This window comes from Phasianus colchicus, chromosome 24, assembly GCF_987193195.1.
Source record: "Phasianus colchicus chromosome 24, bPhaCol1.hap1.1, whole genome shotgun sequence".
In the NCBI taxonomy this organism is placed as follows: domain Eukaryota; kingdom Metazoa; phylum Chordata; class Aves; order Galliformes; family Phasianidae; genus Phasianus; species Phasianus colchicus.
Window position 1 is genome coordinate 6,725,665 of NC_143459.1, and position 8,894 is coordinate 6,734,558.

The 8,894-nt window shown below is 50.1% G+C and overlaps 1 long non-coding RNA gene across 3 annotated transcripts; it reads left to right on the forward strand.

The window, feature by feature from the left end:
- Nucleotides 1–600: 600 nt before the first annotated feature.
- LOC116229899 (uncharacterized) lies at nucleotides 601–8,481 on the forward strand. Of its 3 annotated transcripts, none has more exons than XR_016459753.1 (5): nucleotides 601–2,835; nucleotides 2,932–2,980; nucleotides 3,699–5,382; nucleotides 5,928–6,060; nucleotides 6,356–8,481. It is a non-coding gene; the product is annotated as an uncharacterized LOC116229899 (long non-coding RNA). The 3 variants fall into 3 exon arrangements; XR_016459754.1 differs by lacking the exon at nucleotides 6,356–8,481 and having other exon boundaries at nucleotides 2,431–2,450; nucleotides 2,758–2,835; nucleotides 5,928–6,317; XR_016459752.1 differs by lacking the exon at nucleotides 6,356–8,481 and having other exon boundaries at nucleotides 5,928–6,317.
- The last annotated feature ends 413 nt before the right edge of the window (nucleotides 8,482–8,894 follow it).

Genomic DNA, 8,894 nt, shown 5'->3' on the forward strand with positions numbered 1-8,894 from the left:
TAAATCAAGTAACAGTTGTGGTCAGTGAAGTTAAAGCCAGTTGGCAGCCAGAAATAAGTGATGTCACCCAGGGGCCACTCCTATTTAATATCTTTATCAGTGATCTTGACGAGGGGATTGCGTGCACCTTCAGTAAGTTCACAGATGACACCAAGTTGGGAGGGAGTGTTGATCTGCTGGAGAGTAGAAAGGCACTACAGAGGGAGCTGGACAGAATTCATTGATGGACTGAGGCTAACTCCATGAGTTTCAATAGGGCCAAGTGTCAGGTCCCGCATTTTGGTCACAGCAACCACAGGCAACCCTACAGGCTTGGGGAGGAGTAACTGGAAAGCTGCCTGATTGAAAGGGACCTTGGTGTACTGAAGGACAGTAGGCTGAATATGAGCCAGCAGTGTGCCCAGGTGGCCAAGAAGGCCAATGACATCCTGTCTTGGATCAGGAATGGTGTGGTGAGCAGCACTAGGGAAGTTACCCCAACAATGTCACTGCCCAGCATCACTCCCAGAGGTCACCCCCCAGTGATACCTCATTGCTATTCAATGTCACTCCCTAACATTACCCTACTGTCGCTCCAACGTCATCACCCCCCAACAATTGTCACTGCCTAATATCACTAGTATCATCCCTACATCATCCGGACAAGTTCCCTCAGCACCACCATCACTCCAGTGTCTCCCCTCAAGCATCACTCCTTGATGTTAAACCCCACTGATATCTCAACACAATTCCCAGCACTGTCACCCCTCAGCACCACTCCCTGATGTCACCGTCAATGATACCCCATCACTCTCCAACATCCCTTCCCAACATCAACTCTGGCATCACCTCTCAACAGCATCACACCCACATCAGCCAACAGTTTCACCCCAATAGTGTCACTCCTTGATGTCACTCCCCAGTATCACCCCAGTATCACCCCCGTGTCACCATAATCCCCGTAAATAGGAAGCAGAACTTCCCCAAACAAGTGCACTATTACTTTCTGACCCTTGAGAGACGGCAAACTGAGAGAAAAGGAACATGCTGTCAGTGGATGCGATAGGCAGTGCCAGCAGGGCATCCCCTCAACTTGGCCTTTCACCCCCACTGCAGCCTCTCTTCTGCTTTGATCTTTGATCAGGATCTGCAGGGTTTGTTCCACTGCACACTGTACTGGCATGGCCATTGCATGGTACGGAGCTCAAGTGGAAGAGAACCCCCGACAGCCTCGCCTCCAACAACCAACCTCATCCTCAGCAACCAACCTTGCCCCCCAACCACCTCACCCCATTGTCACTTCCTGATATTCCCCCCAGTGTCACCCCTACAATATCACACCCCAGCATCACTCCCCAACGTGACCTCAGGGTCCCTACCCCTGATCATCCCAACATCAGCCCCCAGCATCATTCCCTGACGTCCCCCTCAGTGATACCCTTCCATTGCCACAGTGTCACCCCCACATTCTCACCTCCACAATGAGCTGGAAAGCACAGCAGCAACAGCAGAGCAGATAATCCCTGGGTTGCAGCAAATGAAGATCAGCTCCAGCGCAGCATGAATGGGCACAGAAATAAAACTACTCCACATTGAAAGACCTCAGGTTGGCAGGAATCCACAGCAAAAGCCCCATGCTTCCTTTGCCAGCCCTTAAATGAGGGTTGGGAAGGAATGGATTTGGTTCCACCCCTTTCATCACTCAGCAACACTGCATGCACCTTTGCTCCCCTGCAGCAGAAATGGGGTACTGCAGTACATCGGTGATCTGTGATTGCAGGAGCGCAGGCGCTGCATGCAGTACGCACACTGCAGCCTCCCTACTTCTTTGGGGTTTGGGATTGACACTTGAGCCCAAAAGCCACACATTGCCATACAGGCAGGTGCCAGGTTCACCGACTGAGGACACCGAATCCTGAAATACTTTCATGATGGTCTTTAATTGCAAAGAGAACAGATAATGCACATTTCTCACTAGGGAGCCATATGCTGATCCTAGCAGTTTGGCCAACAGCACTCGCTCCATTCACACCGACAATCTCAACCCTTTGCTTCCCAGGCTGCACACACAGCTTCTCTATATCTTGCTGTGTCAGTATTGAAATCTGTGCTCTCCTATCTATTAGAAATGTCACCAACTGTCTCTGAGGACAGATTGGGATCAAAATACGTGAGCTGTCATAGCTCATCCACTGATAAACCTCCCCTTGCTAGACAGGTGGACCCAATTGCCTGCCAGTCATTATTATTATTTTTTTTTCTTCATGCCTTTATGGGAACTGTGAGGTCACACCTGAAGCAGTGATTGAGCACCTGGTGAGGGGTGTAGCCCTGCGAGCACAGGTGGAAGCAATTCTCCTGTGGGACCGGATAGGACTGAGCCTGGCTCCATCCCTCCCTGATTGCATTTAAGGGCTGGCAGCCACAGGGGTAGCATCTCTTCATGGAGACTGCTTTCTTGGGATCATTGGGTGAGCCTTTGGAGAGGGTGTGTGATCCTTTCTTTATTTCAAGGCTGTGGGCTTCCCTTTTTGTTAGATCCTGACCACATTTAAGGGCTGATAGCTGTAAGGGTAGAATCTGTACCTGGAGGCTGTTTCTTTTGGTGTGTGGCATGTGTTTCCTTCTTTACTGCAGGGCTGTTATCTTCCCTTTTTGGTGTATTCTGACCACTTTTAAGAGTTGGCAGCTGTAAGGGCAGTAACTCTACTTGGTGACTACTTTCTTTAGCACGTGGGGTGAGCCCTTGCAATGGGATGAGTTTCTTCTTTATTTCAGGGCTGTGATATCTACTTCTTGGGGGGATCCTGACCACATTTAAGGGTTGGTATCTCTCCCTGGAGGCTGCCTCTTTGGGTATGTGGGGTGAATATTTCCTTTGTTATTTTGGGGCTGTGAGCTCTATGTTTTTTGGGGGATTCTGACCATATTTATGTATTTATGGGCTGGCAGCTGTAAGGACAGAATCTCTACCTAAAGATTGCTTCCTTCAGAGTGTGGGGTGAGTGTTTGTCTTTGGAATGGGGCAATTGATTTCCTCTTTGTAGGGCTGTGATTTCCCCCTTTTTCAAAGGATCCTGGCTACATGTAAGGGCTGGCAGCTGTAAGGGCAGCATCTCTACCTGGAGACTGCTTCCTTTGGGGTGTGGGGCAAGCACTTGGAATGGGGTGAGCAATTCCTTCTTTATTGCAGGGCTGTGAGCTCCCCCTTTTTTGGGGGATTCTGAACTGGCTTAGAGCAGCTGTATCTGCTGTGTGTGTTCTTACAATGCCCTTCGGTTCTTCTCTAAGGAAGATGAAGAGGTTCTCTCCCTTTCTGAGTTGCTGGTGGAGGGATTGATGTACATTCCTTTCTTTCAATGCTTCCTCGCTTCTGGAATGCTTCAGTCATCCCCAATAATGCTGGCTAGCTGACGGAGCATTGCAGCTCTGGGAATCATGAGAACTTTTCCATAAAGGGATTCTGTAGACTGTGTTTGCAAATCTTTAAGCCTTCTGGTCGAGCCTCTATTCCCTCTTTCATGATTCTCACCCCATAATCTCCAATCTGGGGCTCCAAACATGGTTTGTCTGCTGCCACATCATCCCAGCCCACTTCATGGCTGTAGTTAACAGTGCCATGTATTAATTCCACCCATGCAGAGTTGTTTAAAGGCGTTCTGTGCATAATTAACATGTGTTAAATTATGTTCTGTGTCTCTTCTGATCTTATTTTGCAGGTTGATGGAGTTTAAGGATTGCCAGGGTTCCTCTAATCAGTGGTGTGAGAACTGTGGAGCAGATAATCACGAGCCACATGTTGGTGCATTGCTTGTATGCAGCCATATTTGTGATGACTGTGGGGAAACTCACTTAAGGCTCGAGTAGGGTTAAAAGGGGCTTGCTTCACTCCACGGGTTCTGTGCTCCCATCCCAATGAGCTCCATGGCTGCTGATAGAGCGAGGTGCATCAGCTGGCACCCGAAGAACACTCCCAAACCCCAGTGGCCGTTTGCTTCATCCTCGCTCAGAATAATACAGTCTGCGCTGCTTGAGCATACTGACCACACGTGTTCTGTTCATATTTTATGATTGTCTCTGATATTTTCCTTACAGATTTGTCAGCGATAATGGATTCCAGGGCATCGTTGTCAGGGCATATTGTGGCCAACCACCCCAGGGTCCTACAGCTCTTTCTATTTTAATGGCAGATCTGGCTTTGTGATAATAAAAAAGAAAGGATTGTCGTCTTCTGGATGACTACAGTCAGGATCTCCCCGGATATCTCATCCCATTTGCCAGGGGATGCTATTAATTTCCCAAACTCCCACCCCTCTTCCTTCCATCCCCTGACCCACATTAAGTAGCTCTGCAGCTCCGGGACCCAACAGTGTGACAAAATGTGGCCCCTGATCTGCTGAATGCTGGGTCTGGTGTGGAGAGGCTCTGTGACTGATGTGGATCATCCCAACTGGAGTACTTGGTGCCATTTACGATGATCTGGTCTGATTCCTCCACAATGAACAATGACATCCACAGGTTGATCAGGTTGCTCAGAGCCTCACCCAGCCTCGTCCTGAAAGGGACAGTGCATCCACCACACCTCCGGCAACCTGTTCTACTGCCTCACCGCCCTCACTGTAAAAGATATTTTTCCTTGTTCTTTCCTTTAGGTATTGAAAGGCTGTTACCAGGTCACCTCAGAGCCTTCACTTCTCCAGGCTGAACAGCTCCAGCTCTCTGTCTTTATAGGAGAGGTGTTCCATCCCTTGGTTCGTATTTGTGGCTGTACTCTGGATATGCTCCTACAGCTCCGTACCTCTCCTGCACTGAGGATTCCACATTTGGGCACAGCACTCCAGGTGAGGCCTCACCAGTGCAGAACAGAGGGGTGGGGATTGCCTCCCTTCGCCTGCTGACCCTGCAGCTTTGGATGCAGCCCAGGATACATGTGGCTTTCTGGGCTGGGAGGGCGCATTGCTGGCTCATGTCCAGCTCCCACCCACCAGTACCCCCAGGCCTTATGGGCAGGACTACGCTCAGTCCTTTCATCCTCGAGCATGTTCTGGTGGCGGGTATTCCCTCATCCCAGCTGCTGACCCTGCACTTGGATTTGTGCCTGCTAATCAGCCTATTTAGGTCCCTCTGGATGGTGCCCCGTCCCTCTGGTACGTCACTGCACCCCACAGCTCGGTGTCATTAGGGTGTACTCGACACCACTGTCGATGTCACTGATGAAGGAGCAATCCCAGATGTTTATACAAACTTTGCAAAGAACCCCTTGAGAGCAGCCCTGCAGAGAAGGACTTGTGGATCCCAGTGGATAAGAAGCTGGACATGAGCTAGCAGTGTGCACTTGCATCCTGGAAAGACAACTATATCCTGGGCTGCATTAAAAGAAGAACAGCCAGCAGAGAGAGGGAGGTGATTTTTCTTTTCTTTTTTTTTTTTTTCCCCTCTACTCGGCTCTCGTGAGGCACCATCTGCTTAACTGCGTCCAGGCCTGGAGCCCCCAGCACAGGAAGGACTTGGAACTCTCAGAGCGGGTCCAGAGGAGGGCACTAAGATGATCAGAGGCCTGGAGCACCTCTCCTATGAGGAAAGGTTGAGGGAACTGGGCTTGTTTAGACTGGAGAAGAGAAGGCTCTGGAGAGACCTCATTGCGGCCTTCCAGTACTTGAGGGAGTGGATAAACAGGAGGGGAAACAGCTGTTTATGAGGGTGGATCACGATAGGACAAGGGGGAGTGGTTTTAAACTAAGACAGGAGAGGTTTAGGTTGGATATTAGGAGGAAGTTTTTCACTCAGGGTGGTCATGCACTGGAACATGTGCTTTGGAGTCACTTCCAGGAGGATCTGCTCTGCGATCATTCACAGCACAGAGGTGAGACTGACATGTTGGTAGTTCCCAGGGTCATCCTTTTTATCCGTAATAACAGGTGTGCTGTTGCCTTTTTTCTACTCACCAGGGATTTCACCTGACTGCCACAACTTCTCAAATACCGTTGAGAATGGCTTGTTGACTGCATCAGCGAATACCCTCGTGACTCTGGGATGCATTTCATTGGGACCCATAGACTCCTGGATGTTCAGGTTCCTCAGGTGATCTCAAACCCTATCTTGACTCTCAGTGTGGGGCAGGGAGGTTGTTGGTGGGGGTGGCATTGCTTTCTCAATCCCCACCTGCACAGCCAAAGGTGAGGGCTGTATATAATGAGCAGTTATCAGAGGAGATGGAAGCAAAAGTGTTGTTGGGTATTTGAGCCTTTTCTTGTGTGTTGTTCTCAGCTACTGTGCTGCTGGTGAGCAGCATCATGCACAGAGTGCAGCCCCCCAATGTATGCAGGGTAGTGCTTTCGTTACTGTGCAGCATTACTGGGAGCTGTGGTTCCCCCAGGTGCTGTAATGTCTGCATGGAGAGATGTGTGAATCTTCATGAGAACAGCTAGAAACGGAAAGCTGGATTTCCTGGAATGCCCCAGAATCCCACTTTGCTGACTGGTAATTGTCTGCCCAGCAGGTAAGGGCAGCATACGCACACCAATGTTTACCCATTATGTAGCGTGGCACAACGTAGCACTCCCGGAGCTCTTTATTGCATTTTAGGTTACCCCAAAGGCTGCCTGTCCTTTTCTTCCCACATTCTATTTGTCTCTGGCCTTTCACTGCAGTGTTCTCCTTCTCTTTACCCTAGACATTCTCTACTGCATTTTCTTGCTGTCCTGTTTTGGTGTTCTGTGCCCCATTGTCTTGGCCATTGTACTTAGCTTTCTTTGCTGCATTCTCTTCAGTGTTTGGTTTTGGTGTTTCTTGCCATGTTCTCTTGGCCTCGTATTTTGTCATTTCTTGCCATGTTCTCTTGGCTGTTGTCCTCAGCATTTCCTGCCATCTCATAGTCATTGCCTGGGCGTTCCCTGTGACATCCTCCTCGGTGTCCTGTTTTGGCGTTCCCTGTGGCATTCTCCTTGGCCTCCTGTTTTGGCCTACCCAGCCACCTTATCTTGGCCTTCTGCATGGGCTTTCTTTGCCATGTTCTCTCTGGCCACTTGTTCTGGAGTTCCCTGCCACATCCTCTTGGCTTCCTGTTTTGGCACGTCCTGCCATGTTCTCTTAGCCCTTGCCTAGGCATTTACTGCTGTGTTCTCTTAGCCTTCTGTTTTGGTATTTCTTGCCATGTTCTCTTGGCCGTTGTCCTCGGCACTTCCTGCTATCTCATAGCCATTGCCTGGGTGTTCCCTGTGATGTCCTCCTCGGCGTGCTGTTTTGGCGTTCCCTTCCCTGTGGCATTCTCCTTGGCCTCCTGTTTTGCCCTACTCAGCCACCTTCTCTTGGCCTCCTGTATTGGCTTCCTTTGCCACGTCCTCTTGGCCTCCTGTTTTGGCGTTCCCTGCCACGTCCTCTTGGCCTCCTGTTTTGGCGTTCCCTGCCACGTCCTCTTGGCCTCCTGTTTTGGCGTTCCCTGCCACGTCCTCTTGGCCTCCTGTTTTGGCGTTCCCTGCCACGTCCTCTTGGCCTCCTGTTTTGGCGTTCCCTGCCACGTCCTCTTGGCCTCCTGTTTTGGCGTTCCCTGCCACGTCCTCTTGGCCTCCTGTTTTGGCGTTCCCTGCCACGTCCTCTTGGCCTCCTGTTTTGGCGTTCCCTGCCACGTCCTCTCGGCCTTTGCTGTTGGCCTTCCCTGCTGTGCTCTCCTTGCCCTCACCATAGCTTTTCACTGGGTATTTTCCTTGCTTTTGCCCTTCCCTTAGCCTTTTCTGTTTCCTTTGCCTTTACCTCAGATTTCCCTTTGCTTGTCCTGGGAGTTTGGCACGCCTTTGCCTTTGGCTCTCTGGGATTGGCTGGGAGGCAGTGTTAATTGTGATCTTGACCGGAACCCCTAGCTTAATGGGAGCTCTAACGATAATTACATTTACCTGCAATGTGTCTGTAACCCTAACCCTTAGCCTGATATTAAAAATGTCTCTAACCCTAAATGCAGCAATAAAAATAACACCCCTTGTTTTCTGTCAAATTAACCTTCATCCCAATCGTAGTGCAGAAAAGAAGTTGTAGTTAGTTTAACAATTCAAGCCAACAAATAGCATTAATTTTATCCCTGATGCTCCTTTGTGACATCATTAGAGCAGTGTGCACAGGTGCAGCCCCCGCATATGTGGGGCAGTGCCTTAATTACTGTATTGTGTCCAACAGGTGGCAGCGGAGAGCTGTGGCGCTCCTGAGCACCATAACAACCGCACAGAGCGATCTGTGGCTCTTCATGAGAACAGCCAGGAACAGAAATCTGCATTTCCTGCGATGCCGCGGAAGCCAACTTTGCTGACGGTAATAATCTGTCCAAGAGGTAAGGGCAATGTTTACCCATTACTTAGTAAGACACAAGGTAGGGTACCCGGAGTTCATTTCTGCATTTCAGCGTGCCTTATAGGCTGTCCGTTCTCTTCCTTGTGCGTTCCCCTTGCCTCTCCTCTGTGCCTAGTTATTTCCTGCAGCATTCTCTTTGGTCTCTGTTCTGATGTCTGTGGTGGCATTCTCTTGTGCCCTGCCCTCTATTTTGGCGTTCCTGGCGGTGTTTTCTTGGGCCCTGCCCTCCGTTTTGGCGTTCCCTGCATTGTTTTCTTGGGCCCTGCCCTCCATTTTGGCGTTCCTGGCGGTGTTTTCTTGGGCCCTGCCCTCCATTTTGGCGTTCCATGCAGTGTTCTATTGGGCCCTGCCCTCCATTTTGGCATTCCCTGTGGCATTATCTTGGTCTTTGCCCTGTGTTTTGGTGTTCTGTGCAATGGTCTCATCAGTCTTGTGCTGTTTTGGTGTTCCTTGCGGCATTCTCTTTGATCTTGTCCTTCATTTTGGCATTCCCGCGGCTGTCCCTTGAGGCCTGGCCTCTGGCGAGGCCTTCCATTTGTTGTTCTCCATGACTGTGCCTTGTCTTTGATGTTGCCTTC